The following is a 14,598-nucleotide window of genomic DNA, read 5'->3' as shown; positions in this document are numbered from 1 at the left end:
GATTATTATGATTGCTATTATTTGAGATGAAGTCTCACTCTGTCTCCCCAGGCTGGAGTGCAGTGGTGTAATCTCGGCTCACTGCAACCTCTGCCTCCGAGTTCAAGCGATTCTTCTGCCTCAGCTTCCTGAGTAGCTAGGACTATAGGCGCACGCCACCATGCCTGGACAATTTTTTTTTATTTTTAGTAGAGGCAGGGTTTCATCATATTGACCAGGCTGGTCTTGAACTCCTGATCTCATGATTCACCTGCCTTGTCCTCCCAAAGTGCTGGGATTACAGGCATGAGGCACCTAGCCCCATCATCAGTAAATTATTATTATATGTACAAGTAGAAAATTGAAAAAAGGTCTTGGAAAGATACATATCCAACTGTTAATGGTAGTCAACAATTGTTTTAGAAGGATGACTGAGGAAAGGTTTGGAAGAGTTCACATTTTGTAATTAAATAAATACAAGTTTGTGTTTAATTGTTGACATTTTTATATTCTTAGAATTTCATTTTTGTTATTATTGTGTTTTGTTTATAATTATTTTTGGAGATGAATTAATTTACAATAATGCACAAAAATCTTAAGTGTTCAATTCTATGAGTTTTGAAAAACACTTACATTTGGGTAACTCACTCTTATTTATGAAATGTGTATAATGTAAGGAAATGTGTGTATATATATATAAGGAACACTTTTCTCATTTTCTGTCCCTTCCCAATCAACCTTCACCTCTTAAGCTTCTAATTATTTGCACCAAAATTTAGTTTTGCCTTTTGTAGAAATGTTTATAAGTGGAAATATACATTAAGTACTAACTTGTGCTCAGCTTCTCAAGTCCAAGATATATCTGAGATTCCTCTACCTTGTTGTATGCATTAGTCTGTTCTCACACTGCTGTAAATAAATGCCCGAGACCGAGTAATTTATAAAGAAAAGAGGTTTAATTGACTCTCAGTTTACATGGCTGAGGAGGCCTCAAAAAAACTACAATCATGGCAGAAGGTACCTCTTCACAGGGTGGCAGGGGAGAGAATGAAAGCAGGAGGAGCTACCAAACATTTATAACACGATCAGATTTCAGATCTCATGGGAAGTCACTATCACAAGAACCACATGGAGGAAACTGTTCCCATGATCCAATTACCTCCACTTGGTCTCTCCCTTGACACATGGGGACTATAGGAGTTATGGGGATTATATAATTCAAGAAGAGATTTGGGTTGGGACACAAAGCCTAACCACATCATTGCCTGTAACAGTAGTTTATTCCTTTTAATAGTTGATTAGTATACCATGGTAAGAATATACTCGGATTTCTTAGTCCACCGTCCTGCTGATGAGCATTTAGAGTGCTTCCAGTTGTTGTCTATTGAATAAAACTGCTTTAAAATAGTATCATGAGTCATTTGGGGAATATATATATCTATTCATATATATAGTCATATATAGTCATATATATATTCATATATATTTATATCTATTCATATATATATTAATAGATATGTATTTGTTTATTTCTCTTGAACAAATAATTTGGGCATATATCTCCTTGGGCATATATTTTGTTTTCTCTTGAGTAGAACTACTGAGTCATAGAGTAGGTGTATGTTTGATATGAGAAATAACTGATAAGCCACTCTCCTAGGTGTTTTTAATATTTTGCATTCCCACCTGCAATGTTTTAGAGGGTTGCAGCTGTTCATATATACATGAACATTTTATATCATTTTTGCTTGTTTGTTTCAGCTATTCTAGTTGTCCTAATTTGCATTTCCCTTATGATTAGTGATGTTCCATGATTCATGTGCTCATAGACCACTCATAAGTCTTCCTTATGAAGTGTGTGTGCATTTATTTCAGTTTTAGAAACTATTTGTGTATGTGTATATATACACACACACACACACTATTTATTTATTTATTTATTTATTTATTTATTTATTTATTTTTTGAGACAGTCTTTCTCTATTGCCTGGAATGCAGTGGTGTGATCTTGGCTCACTGCAACCTATACCTCCCAGGTTGAAGTGATTCTCCTGCCTCAACCTCCTGAGTAGCTGGGATTACAGTGCCCACTGCCATGCTCAGCTTATTTTTTTAATTTTTTTTTTAAATTTTGGTAGAAATGGGGTTTCACCGTTTTGGACAGGCTGGCCTCGAACTCCTGACCTCAAGTGGTCTGCACCCTTTGGCCTCCTAAAGTGCTGGAATTACAAGAGTGAGCCACCTTGCCCAGCCTATTTATATTTTTTGAATGTAAGTCCTTTGTTACATATATCTTTGCAAGTATTTTTTTTCACAATATGTGACTCACCTATTTATTTTTCTTGGCAGTGATTTTGATGAAAAAATGCTTTTGTTTTTTAAAAAAGTCTATGTTTACTTTTGTTCTTTTAAAGTTACTGCTGTATATAAACTTAGAAATATTTTTCTATCCCTGTGTCACAAAGATATTTCCATTATGTTTTCTTATGGAAGCTTTTTTAGATTTTATTTTTCAAGCATAATCCACCTTAAGTCGATTATTCTATATGGTGTTAGGTAGATCCCAAAGTTCATATATATGCATACATATATATACACATATATATGTGTATATAAATATTCAGCATTATTTGTTGAAAATAGTTTTCATTTTCTATTGAATATGGGAATAGACACTTTATTTCTTTGACCAATTTGCTTATCCTATGTCAATCTTATACTGCCTTTTTAGTCATCCTTAAAATCAGGTAGTATTTATCTCACGATTTGTATTTTGTTTTGCCTTTATTTCAAGATTGTTTTGGCTGTTTGAGAATCTTTGCAATTTCATATGTATTTTAGAAATAGCTTGTAAATTTCTATTTTAAAATATACTTGAATTATCATTGGGATAACAGTTATCAATTTAGGAATATTGAATCTTCTGATCTAGGAACTTTTGGATATTTTTCAATGTATGTAACATTCATTTATTTATCTTAGCAAAGTTTTATCATTTTCAGCGTAAGAGTATTAAACAGGTTTGATTAAAATTATTCTTAAGTGTTTTATCATTTTTCTTGTTATTATGAGTAGAATAGTATTTTTCTGAATTTTACCCTTTATTTGTTTCCTTCTAGTATACAGAAATATAATTGATATTTATTTATTGAGTTTGCATTCAGTAATTCAAATGCCCAATGCTATATTCCAATCTCATGCTTAGGATTCTTTGGATTTGTGTTTTTTATAGCACTAGAGTTTTCACATCCATATTGCTGTAATGATGAATTTTCTTTTGTGATTTTGATTAAATAAGAACTTAATTGAGAGATATGACATAATATCAATGCTGTGCTATTCTAGTCTAGATAAAACCTTAATCTGAATAATTTTTATTAATTACATTGCAATTTGTATAGTGTTGGATATCATATCTACATATACACACACTCAAATATAAATATATACATATAATATCATTATATTTACAACATGGTATATAAACATACTAATATATAAACACATTCATATACATGTATATCGTGTATATGTTTATGAATATCATGTGCATCAAACACACACACACATATAAAATAAACACTAAATCAATAACTATAATTATAGCTTACTGAGTAGTTCTTAGAAAACTGCTTACCTTTCCTTGTGTGCAAATAAATGTAACAATTTTAGTCTGTACTAGAAGGTTACTAATGTTAATAAATATAATTAAATTTATTTAGATTAAGCTAAGTATTTATGTATTTACTATACTAATTAATTTCAAAATACAATATTTTACTATCTCCCCAAAGTGTGGCCTTGACTGCTAATTTTTATTTTTCTAAGATAGTGCAGTTGAAAGTGTATTGAAAACCTTGGATATGACCTTTATTCAGATTTGTTTTTAAACTAAGAAGATTAGAATTGCATATTGTTTTGCCTGAACTAGAGCTTTGGTGTTTTATATTGTTATTATTTTATGTAAATACCTTTGATGGTAGGAAGTCTTTATAAGGTTTTGATATGATTAGCTCCAAGGTTGTTTTCATAATGCGACAGAAATGTAATGTCAAGGGCTAAAATCCTGGTTATACAGTTTTTCTGCTTTTGTTTTCAAATATTTTTTATTTTATTAAGAGGATTTGTGCTTGCCCAAATACTCTCGATGCCTAAGTCTGTCACGTTGTCTTTCATAGGACTCTAAGACCACGTAATTAAAAATGGGAAAAGTTCTTATTGGAACAGCATTCCGATCATCTGTTTGTTTACTCTATGGTTAGACATTCTGTAGAATGTAATGAATACTATATTTCCTTCTCCACTCCTCCTGTCTCTCATGCTGTGATGATCCCTAAAAGAAAGCAAAAATGTGCTGATGTAATTACAGGTTCAGGGTAATAGCTATAGGAGTTTAATGCAACTGCATTATGCTTCTAAGGATATAAGCCTCTCAATTAATCACAGTTTGAATTATCCAAGGGTTATTTTAATTTGTTCTTATGAATTGAAGATTTTTTCTTCCTTTCTGGTTTTAGAAATATAAAATGTGCTCTGTAGACATCTTACCTTTTCATTCAAAGTATATATTCTAAAGCTGGTGTAAAATTTTAGTCTATTTTTGTGAAAAATGAGGTAACACTTTTAATATGCATCTTAGCAACTAATACTGAAACACATTCTTACATCTTTGTGAACTTTACAAGTCATGACTTATTTAAAATATAAAGCCATCATTAATATCAAATGCTTTAGAGTCAAAGTAATGTTATTTTTATGGCATTTTCTTACGCTTTGAACAATATGATAATGAGCAGGTAGTAGATGCAGAGTAGAAAGTGATGATTTAGTGACACTCCTTGTCCCTCCATCCTTTGATATGGCTGATTTCTCTGAAACTGTTTAGGTTTATATGTCTTTGCTCTACATTCTATCTAGAATGTATATTTGCTTGTCATTGTTTATAAGTAGACCAAATCTACTTTCGCTGGCGGTTAGTCTCCACCCCAGCATAGAACATACTGTTATTCGTTTTGCTTTTAATATTCAACTATTTTTTAAAGTTTAAAAATGGAAAAGTATGTCTTTTTTATATTCATGGAAATATTAACCACCTATATGGCTATTTATTTTTATGGGAAGATCTGAATTTCCATTTGGTGTCATGTTATTTCTGCCTGAACATCTTGCTTTAACCCGTCTTATATTGCAGGTCTGGTGGCAATAGTCTCACCTATTGATTTCCAGAAGGAGTCTTTATTTGTTTTTATTTTAGAAAGGTATGTGTACTGGGTATAGTTTCTAGGGTGGCAAGGTTTTTTGTTTTGTTTTGCTTTTTACGACATATAAATGCATTGCTATAGTTTTTCTGTCTTGCAAAGTTTCTGACAAGTAGTTGGCTATAAATTTTATTTGTATTTCTCTATACATATATGTCTTTTTCCTCTGGCTGTTGTGAAGATATTTTTACTTGTTTTTGGCAATTTAATTATGAGGTGCCTTACTGTTTTTACATGGAGTGTTTACTTGGGCTTCTTTGCTTTGTGGATTTATATTTTCCATCACATTTGGAAAAGTTTTGACCATTAATCTTCCAAACCTTTTTTTTTTTTTTTTTTTTTTTTTTTTTGGTCTCTGTCTCTCTCTCTCTCTTTTCTTTCTGGAACTCCAAAATATTAGATTTTTCTATATGATTCTGCATATCACTGATGCTCTGTTTATTTATTTCAGTCTTTATTTTCTCTGTGGTTTTTATTTTCTATAGTTTATATTAGTATAGAATTGGCCCTTAAATAACGCAGGTTCGAACTGCACAGGTTCACTTATAAGTGGATTTTCTCTCACTCTGCCACCCCTGAGACAGCAAGACCAAGCCCTTCTCTTCCTCCTCCTCAGCCTATTCAGTGTGAAAATGGGGATGAAGACTGTTATGATAATCCACTTTCAATTAAAAAATTATAAATACAACTTTTCTTCTTTGTGATTTTCTTATCTCTATCTTACTTTATTGTTACTGTAAAAATACAGTATATAGTACACATAACATAGACAATATATGTTCATTGTTTATGTTATTGGGAAGGCTTCCAGTTAATGGTAGGCCATTAGTAGTTAAGTTTTTGTGGAGTCAAAAGTTTTATGTAGATTTTCAACTGCACAGGGGTCAGATCGGTGGCCCCACGCCCCATGTTGTTAAAGGGTAAACTGTATTTTAAAGTCCTTCTGCTGTTAATCTAATCTGCTGGTATGCCATTCACTATCTTTTCATTTTAGATACTGTGTTTTTCTTCATAGGAGCTCCATCTGAGTCATATAATATCTCAATGATTTTCTCTTTCTTTTTGAATATATGGAGTATATTTACAATAGCTGTTTGAAGGTCATCTCTATCATTTTGGGGTCTGTTTCTACTGATTATGTTTTATTCTACTTATAGGTAACATTTTTCTTCCTCTTGGTGTATTTTTATTTGACTCTAGACATTGTGAATACTGCATTGTTGCTTTCTGTATTTTGTTGGATTTTGTTTACCTAGGGCTCAGCTTTGTCTGGCAGGCAATTAAGTTACTTGGAATCAGTTTTATACTATCAAGACAGCATTAAGGTTAATTTATTTATTTATTTATTTATTTATTTATTTATTTATTTATTTTGCAGGGCAAAACTGGACTTCTTTTAGTATGGAATTAATTAAATCTCACTCCTAAAATGATATCCTCTGGGACCCTTTCCAATACTTTGTGGGCTATGAGGTCTTTTCAATTTGGTAGTGAGGGTGTAAACTGTCCCCAGCCCAGGTGAACTGCTGGATGTTTTTGGCTATTGCTTTCCAAAGTTCTTTGTCTAGCCTTAGGTAGTTTCATCTTATAAAGGCACAGATAATTACTTGGCTAAAGGTTTGAGGAAACCCTTCTTTAAATCTCCAAAACTCTTCTCTCTGATACTTAGCTTCTCAAATTCTCGTTGGTTTGGACTCTCTGACCCTTAGATTCTCATTCCTCAAGTAAGCACAACTATTAGGCTCTGTTGGGATACCCTCTGTCTCCACTGTGGCCTGCTAATTACTTCCATAGAGTACTAAATTGTGGGGCTCACCTTTTTGCTTCCCTTTTTTCCAAGGAAAAAAACCCTGATACTGCCTGTTACCCAATGTCTAAAAACATTGTTTCATGTATTTTTGTCTAGTTTCCTAATTGTTTAAGGAGAGAGGGAAAATCCACCCCATCGCGGCTGAGGTAGACATCCTGCAGGATTACACTTATGGAACCCAAACAGGGTTCTTATTTAAAATGACATTTATTCTACTTTCACTAATTGCCATTAAACCCAGAACTTTGCTCAGCTGCTTTGCAAATATTTACCTTCAATTTTTTAGAGATTTTAATCCACCTTATGTATGTTTATTTATGGATAAAACTGATCTTTTGCCTTGAGATTGTGTTGCTGCTCAACTGAAAAGCCTTTGTATATTCTGAATATTGGCACTTAACTGCAGAGAAAATTGTGCCAAATACTTTTAAACCCTTTTTTTTTTTTTTTTTTTTTTTTTTTTTTTTTTTGCTTAGACTTTTCTCTGAAAAGTAAATCTAGAGCCGAGAATGGGACTCTGGAATCCGCATACCATTAATGACTGTTCTTTCTCCTAGCTTCTCTGAATTTCCGTGATTATCACATAATTCATTTGAGATGTCCACAGTCAAGCACACTGTGAGCTTAATTCAATGTCTTTAGAAAAGGATCTGTCTCTGGAAGCTGGCCTCAGGAGAGCAGACAATGCGTTAGCACCAAAGAGTGTCCTCCCACTCCATGATGATGCTGCCCCTGCTCCAGGTAAGCAGTATGACCCTTTTGACTATCCAAGGTCTTTGGTATAACTGTATGTGGAAGCTCTACCCTAAACTTTCAGTTCTGTGGACCTAGAATGTTCTTTAAGGGAGATTTCTTAAAGTGACCTATTTACTTTAAAAACTCTCCCTTTTAAAAAATTGTAAGACACTAAAAATAAATTACAAAGAAGGTACACAGATTATAAATAGGCATAGGAAAAGATGTTTCACATCATTCACCAGGGAAATGCAAATAAAAACAACAATAAGATACTATGATAGACCTAGTAGAAAGGCTGAATTTAAAACAGACAACACCAAATACTGGCAAGAATGTAGAGCAGCAGGAACTCTCTTTCACTGCTGGTGGGAATCCAAAATCACACAACCACACTGGAAGATAGTGCAGCAGTTTCTTAAGAAATTAACCACACTCTAACTATATGGTCCAATTATCATACTTCTTGATATTAGCCCAAAGGATTTGTAAACTCAGGTTCACGCAAAAACCTGCAAATTGATATTTATAGCAGCATTATTTGTAATTGCAAAGACTTGGAAGTAACCAAGATGTTCTTCAGTAGGTGAATGGATAAATAAACTATGGTACATCCAGACAATAAAAATAAATGAACTATTGAACCAAGGAAAGACATGGGAGAAATTTAAATGCATATTAGTAAGTGAAAAAAGCCCATCTGAAAATGCTATATGCAAGATGATTTCAACTATATTATATTGAAGAAAAGGCAAAACTGTGGAGAAAATAAAAAGATCAGTTGTTGCCAGGGGCTACAGTGAGGAAAAGATGAACAGGGGAAGCATAGACAATTTTTAGGGCAGTGAAAATTATTTCTATGTTACTATAATTATAGATACATGTCACTATACATTTGTCCAAACTCATAGAAGGCACGGCACCAAGACTGAACCCTTGTGTAAACTGTGGTTTCACCGATAATGATGATATCATAAGCTATCATTTCACTGATAATGATGTGTCAGTGTAGATTCATGAACTGTATAATATATTACCACTCTTCAGGGGAATGCTGATAATGGGGAGGCCATGTATGTGTGGAGACAGAAGATATATGGGAAATCTCTGTATTGTCCCTCAATTTTTCTGTGAAATTAAAACTGTTCTAATAAACTAAAGTCTTTTTTAAAAACCTGAAATAAAAATAAATAAATATAAAATATCATAAACCTATGTTTTAGTACTATATGTTTTCCCAATGCAGAATTTCAGTTGTTTGGTTTCTGTGGAGAAGGTAGTTTGAAAACTGTCCACCCACACCTGACGGCACACAGGGTATGGAACTGAGCCTGCCATAAACATTCATGAAATGTTTGGTGTCTAAGGAAACAAGGTGTGAACTCTTAGGCACAGAGAATCTAACAAACAGTGAATAGTACAAAAGTATGTATAATACTTGGTTGACTTAAAACCAAACTTATTATGGAAATATTGTATGACAGTTGAGGACATGGGCTTTTCCAAACAGTTGGATTAATATTCTAGCCCTCTTGAGGCCTTGATCATGATTCACATCTCTAAATATTATTTATGGTGCCTTCCAAATTGGGTTGTTAGAGAAACTGCACGATATAATTGTTCATGTTGTGCTTAGCACAGTATCAGTCACTATTAGCACAATAAATGGTAGCTTTGTGAATAGAAATCATCATTGCCATCATTATCATTGTCATCATCATCATTATTATAGTTATCACAAAATGTTAACTAGGTTAATTATATATTATTTATTGAAGTCCTAAGATATATTCCACTGTTCTATGCACAGCATTAAGCTTTTCAGAGTTAGGATCCATATAATAAAATATGAAGTTTAATATCTATAAATATATAAGCACACACATATAGTTCATCAGAACTAATTGTTTTGTATTGTCAAATGGTAAAACAAGGTTATGATAGCTATTCATATTAACAATAACATTGTAAATTTCAGCAAGAGACATATAAATAAAAAATATTTAGCTAAATTTAGTTTTGAGAATGTTAAGTGACATCACTCTGGAAAAAAGAAAAAAAAATAGATACTTTTTTTTAAGTCCATAATGACAGGTTTGGAAGGGAGGGATACGCCTGTTGCTTTTTCCTGAATGGTATACAGAGAGTAGAACACCTATGAAGATGGGAATCTGTTGAGAAGGTCTATCAGATTGAATGACTTGGGTTCCTCTCTCTGCTCCCGGAAGAACTAGTGATCACATGACTGATAAGGCTCATTTGGGAGTTAGCATTTTGTTGAGCGTTTAGTAGTTCACAAATACTTCTTCCCCAGAAATGGAAGAGTACATTCCTTTGCCCACACTTATTTCTCCAATTCTGTCCTAAGCTCCTCTGGTGCTCTTATCCTGTTAATAGTTGTCATTTGCCACTTTAGTTTACACTTTTGCTTTGCACTCTCCACCACATATAGCTGTAGGAGAGTGGAACTTCAGATAAGTTTAAACTTTATTCATTTTTGACAAAATTATTAACACCACACTCATCATTATAAAAATCTAATTAGATACTAAGATTAATTATACTTTTACCTCTGCCTTCTAATTACAGATCTTAATCAAAGCCTGGCATGGTGTTGAAAATATAATTCATTGTCTGATTGCCTGAGAATCCTCAAACACCTTTCCTATTTTTTGTCCTGCAAGGTGATATGGTGAGTCTTCCATAAACTCATTTTCTATAAGGTTATAAATGTCTAGGACCTATGTGTACAGATGTCCTTGCTGGGTCAGAGGAAAAGAGGGTCATATAAGAGCCTGTATTAATACGTTTTCACACTGCTGATAAAGACATGCCCAAGACTGGGAAGAAAAAGAGGTTTAATGGACTTACATTTCCACATGGCTACGGAGGCCTCACAATCATGGTGGAAGGCAAGGAGGACCAAGTCACATCTTACATGGATGGCAGCAGGCAAAGAGAGAAAAACTTGTGCAGGGAAACTCCCATTTTTAAAACCATCAGATCTTGTAAGACTTATTTACTATCGTAAGAACAGGACAGGAAAGAACCACCCCTGATTTAATTACCTCCCACTGGGTTCCTCCCACAACATGTGGGAATTGTGGGAGTTATAATTCAAGATAAGATTTGGAGGGAGACACACCCAAACCATATCAGTGACTATTTGCTTCCTTTTGTAACCTTCTATCTTTTTATTTTTCCTCTCTTTCAGAGCCCATGACCTATATCCCCCTTCTCAATTACTGCTAAATACCATCTGTATAAGGTAAGATGGTCCAGAAAAACAGAGCAATAGGGTAGATAGATAATGGAAAGATAGATAGGTAAGAGAAAATTTATTATGGAAACTGGCTTACAAGATCATGGAGGCCTTGGACCCCCAAGGCACACCCTCTGCAAGCTGGAGGACCAAGAAAGCCAGTGGTATAGTTCAGGGTGAGTATCAAGGTCTAAGAACCAGGGAAGCTAATGGTATAATTTCTAGTCGAGAATAAGAGAAGTTAGAGAAATGCACTCTCTCTCTTCCTATTTATTCTATTCAGGCAGATTATATGATGCCTGACTAGTGGGGTCACACTTTTTTTTTTCCTCTGCCACTTTAAATTGTAATCTCTTTCACCAACACCCTCATGGACCTATCCAGAAATAATGCTTTACCAGCTTTCTAGCATCCTTTAGCCTAGTCTTGTTGACACATGAAATTAACCATTGATATGGTTTGGCTGTGTCCCCACACAAATCTCATCTTGAATTGTAGTTCCCATATTCCCCATGTGTCATTGGAAGGATCCAGTGAGAGGTAATTTAATAAGGGGGCAGTTACCCTCATGCTGTTCTTGTGACAGTGAATGACTTCTCATGAGATTTGATGGTTTTATAAGGGGCTTTTCCCTGTTTTGCTTGGCACTTCTCCTCTCTGCTGTCATGTGAGGAAAGACATTTTTGCCTTTCTTTCCACCATGATTGTAAGTTTCCTGAGGCCTCGACAGTCATGCTGAACTGTGAGTCAACTAAACCTCTTTCCACTATAAATTACCAAGTTTCAGGTATGTATGTATTAGCAGCCTGAGAATGAACTAATACAGTAAATTGGTACTGCAGAGAGTGGGGCACTGCTGCAAAGATACCTGAAAATGTGGAAGCAACTTTGGAAGTGAGTAACATGCAGAGGTGGAAACCGTTTGGAGGACTCAGAAGAAGACAGAAATATGTGGGAAAGTTTAGAATTTCCTAGAGACTTGGAGGTGTCAGAAGACAGGATTATGTGGGAAAGTTTGAAACTTCCTAGAGAGTTGTTGAATGTCTTTGACCAAAAATACATGAAATGGGCAATGAAGTGATATGGACAATGATAGTGATATGGACAATGAAGTCTAGACTGAAGTAGTCTCAGATGAAGATGGGAACTTGTTGAGAACTGGAGTAAAGGTCACTCTTTATGCAAAGAGACTGGTGGCATTTTGCTCCTGTTTTAGAGATCTGTGGAACTTTGAACTTGAGAGAGATGATTTAGGGTATCTTGTGGAAGAAATTCCTAAATGGCAAGGAATTCAAGTGGAACAAGAGCATAAAAGTTTGGAAAATTTGCAGCCTCATGATGTGACAGAAAATGTGATCCTCATTTTCTGGGGAGAAATTGAAGCTGGCTACAGAAATTTGCATAAATAACAAGGAATCAAATGTTAATCACCAAGACAATTGGGAAAATGTCTCCAGGCATGTCAGAGAATTTCATGGCAGCCCCTCCCATCACAGGCTTGGAGGCCTCAGGGAAAAGATGGTTTCCTGGGCTGGGCCCAGGGCCCCCTTGCTCTATGTTGCCTTGTGACACAGTGCCCAGATGCTTCAGCTCCAGCTGTGGCTGCAAAAGGCAAACGTACAGCTTAGGCCATTGTTTCAGAGGATGCAAGCCCTAAGCCTTGGTGACTTCCACTTGGTGTTGAGCCTCTGGGTACACGGAAGTCAAAAATTGAGGTTTGGAAATTTCCACCTAGATTTCAAAGGATGTATGGAAATGCCTGCATATGCAGGCAAAAGTTTGCTACAGGGGCAGAGCCCTCATGGAGGACCTCTGCTAGGGCAGTGAAGAAGGGAAATATTGAGTTGGAGCCCCCACACATAGGCCCATTTGGGCACTGCCTAGTGCAGCTGGGAGAAGAGGACCACTGTCCTCTAGACCCCAGAATGCTAGATCCACTGACAGCTTGCACCCTGCACCTAGAAAAGCCAAAGATATTCAATACTAGACTGTGAAAGCAGCCAGGAAAGGAGCTGTGCCCTACAAAGCCACAGGGGTGGAGTTGCCCAAGGCCATTGGAACCCATCTCCTGAATCAGTGCACCCTGGATGTGAGACATGGAGTCAAAAGAGATCATTTTGGAACTTTAAGGTTTAATGACTACCCTATTGGATTTAAGATTTACATGGGGCCTGTAGCCCCTTTGTTTTGGCCAATTTCTCCCATTTGGAACTGGTATATTTACCCAATACCTGTACTCTCATTGTATCTAGGAAGTAACTAACTTGCATTTGATCTTTTGATTTTATAGGCTCATGGGTGGAAGGAACTTGCCTTGTCTTATATGAGACTTTGGACTTGGACTCTTGAGTTAATGCTGGAAAAAGTTAAGATTTGGGGGGATCATTGGGAAGGCATGACTGCATTTTGAAATGTGAGGACATAAGATTTTGGAGGGGCCAGGGACAGAACAATATGATTTGACTGTGTCCCCATCCAACTCTCATCTTGATTTTTACCTCTCATAATTCCCACATGTTGTGGAAGGATCCTGGTGGGAGGTAATTTAATCATGGGGGAGGTTACCTTCATGTTGTTCTTATGACAGCAAGTGACTTCTCACAAGATCTGATGATTTTATAAGGGACTTTTCCCTGTTTTACTCAGCACTTCTTGCTGTTGTCATGTGAAGAAGGATGTGTTTTATTTCCCTTCCACCATGATTGTAAGTTTCCTGAGGCCTCCCAGCCATGCTGAACTGTGAGTCAATTAAACCTCTTTTCATTATAAATGAAAAGACATACTCAGTCTTGGGTATGTCTTTATCAGCAGCATGAGAATGAACTAATAAAACAATCATACCATTGTTGTGGGCCCCCTATTTTATCCTTACTCCTTAAGGTGTTTTACTATTTGTCAAAGCTAGTGGTCGTAAGAAAATATGAGATCTTCTCAGATGACCTCCTTTTAAAGTGTACCTGCATGAATGGGTACACTTAAGGATTCTCTTTAGATGTATTTGCCTCACCCAAACACCTCCACACCTTAATTTTTCCTGCAACAAAACTACATGGCACATACTGAACTATAATTGTTTTACATTCTGTGGCCTTTCTGTTTGCTACTGAAATTAGTCTAGAACTTCACATTATTGGCAAGTCATTAACAAAAACAAATTGTTATAAACTACTATGAGAGAATGGTACTTTTCAGAATTGTTTGTCGCAAGCAGTCTCTGATAAGTGCATGATCAAAATAAGACAGACTTTTTAGCTATATAGAAAAGTATTCTGTTATATTAAATTTTCACAAATGTTTTAAGCATAAATAAAAATCAACAAAACGTGAAAAAGAAGAAATATGATGAGAAATATGCAGGACCCAAATAAAGACAATGTGAGCAAGTGAAGTGTTGCTGGGCACCTTCCCTATTACATATCTGGATCACTAACTACATTTTACTTGGTTATCTGTTTATTATGTTTCTGACCATTAAAACAATCTCTGTGAAAGTGAATACTTTTTCTATGTTGTTTGATCCGTACCTAGCACAGGAATCCTTGGCTCAGTTTACA

At 35.2% G+C, this 14,598-nt stretch overlaps 1 long non-coding RNA gene across 1 annotated transcript; it reads left to right on the top strand.

Annotated features, from left to right (window-relative positions):
• Positions 1 to 5,169: 5,169 nt before the first annotated feature.
• LOC123572836 (uncharacterized) lies at positions 5,170 to 13,819 on the top strand. The gene is made up of 4 exons (XR_006697387.2): positions 5,170 to 5,237; positions 7,605 to 7,788; positions 10,372 to 10,474; positions 13,335 to 13,819. It is a non-coding gene; the product is annotated as an uncharacterized lncRNA (long non-coding RNA).
• Positions 13,820 to 14,598: the final 779 nt, after the last annotated feature.

The sequence above is a fragment of the Macaca fascicularis genome, chromosome 4 (genome assembly GCF_037993035.2).
Source record: "Macaca fascicularis isolate 582-1 chromosome 4, T2T-MFA8v1.1".
Taxonomy (NCBI): Eukaryota; Metazoa; Chordata; class Mammalia; order Primates; family Cercopithecidae; genus Macaca; species Macaca fascicularis.
Note: the sequence above shows the minus strand (reverse complement) of the source record. Positions and strands in the feature narration are given on the sequence as shown.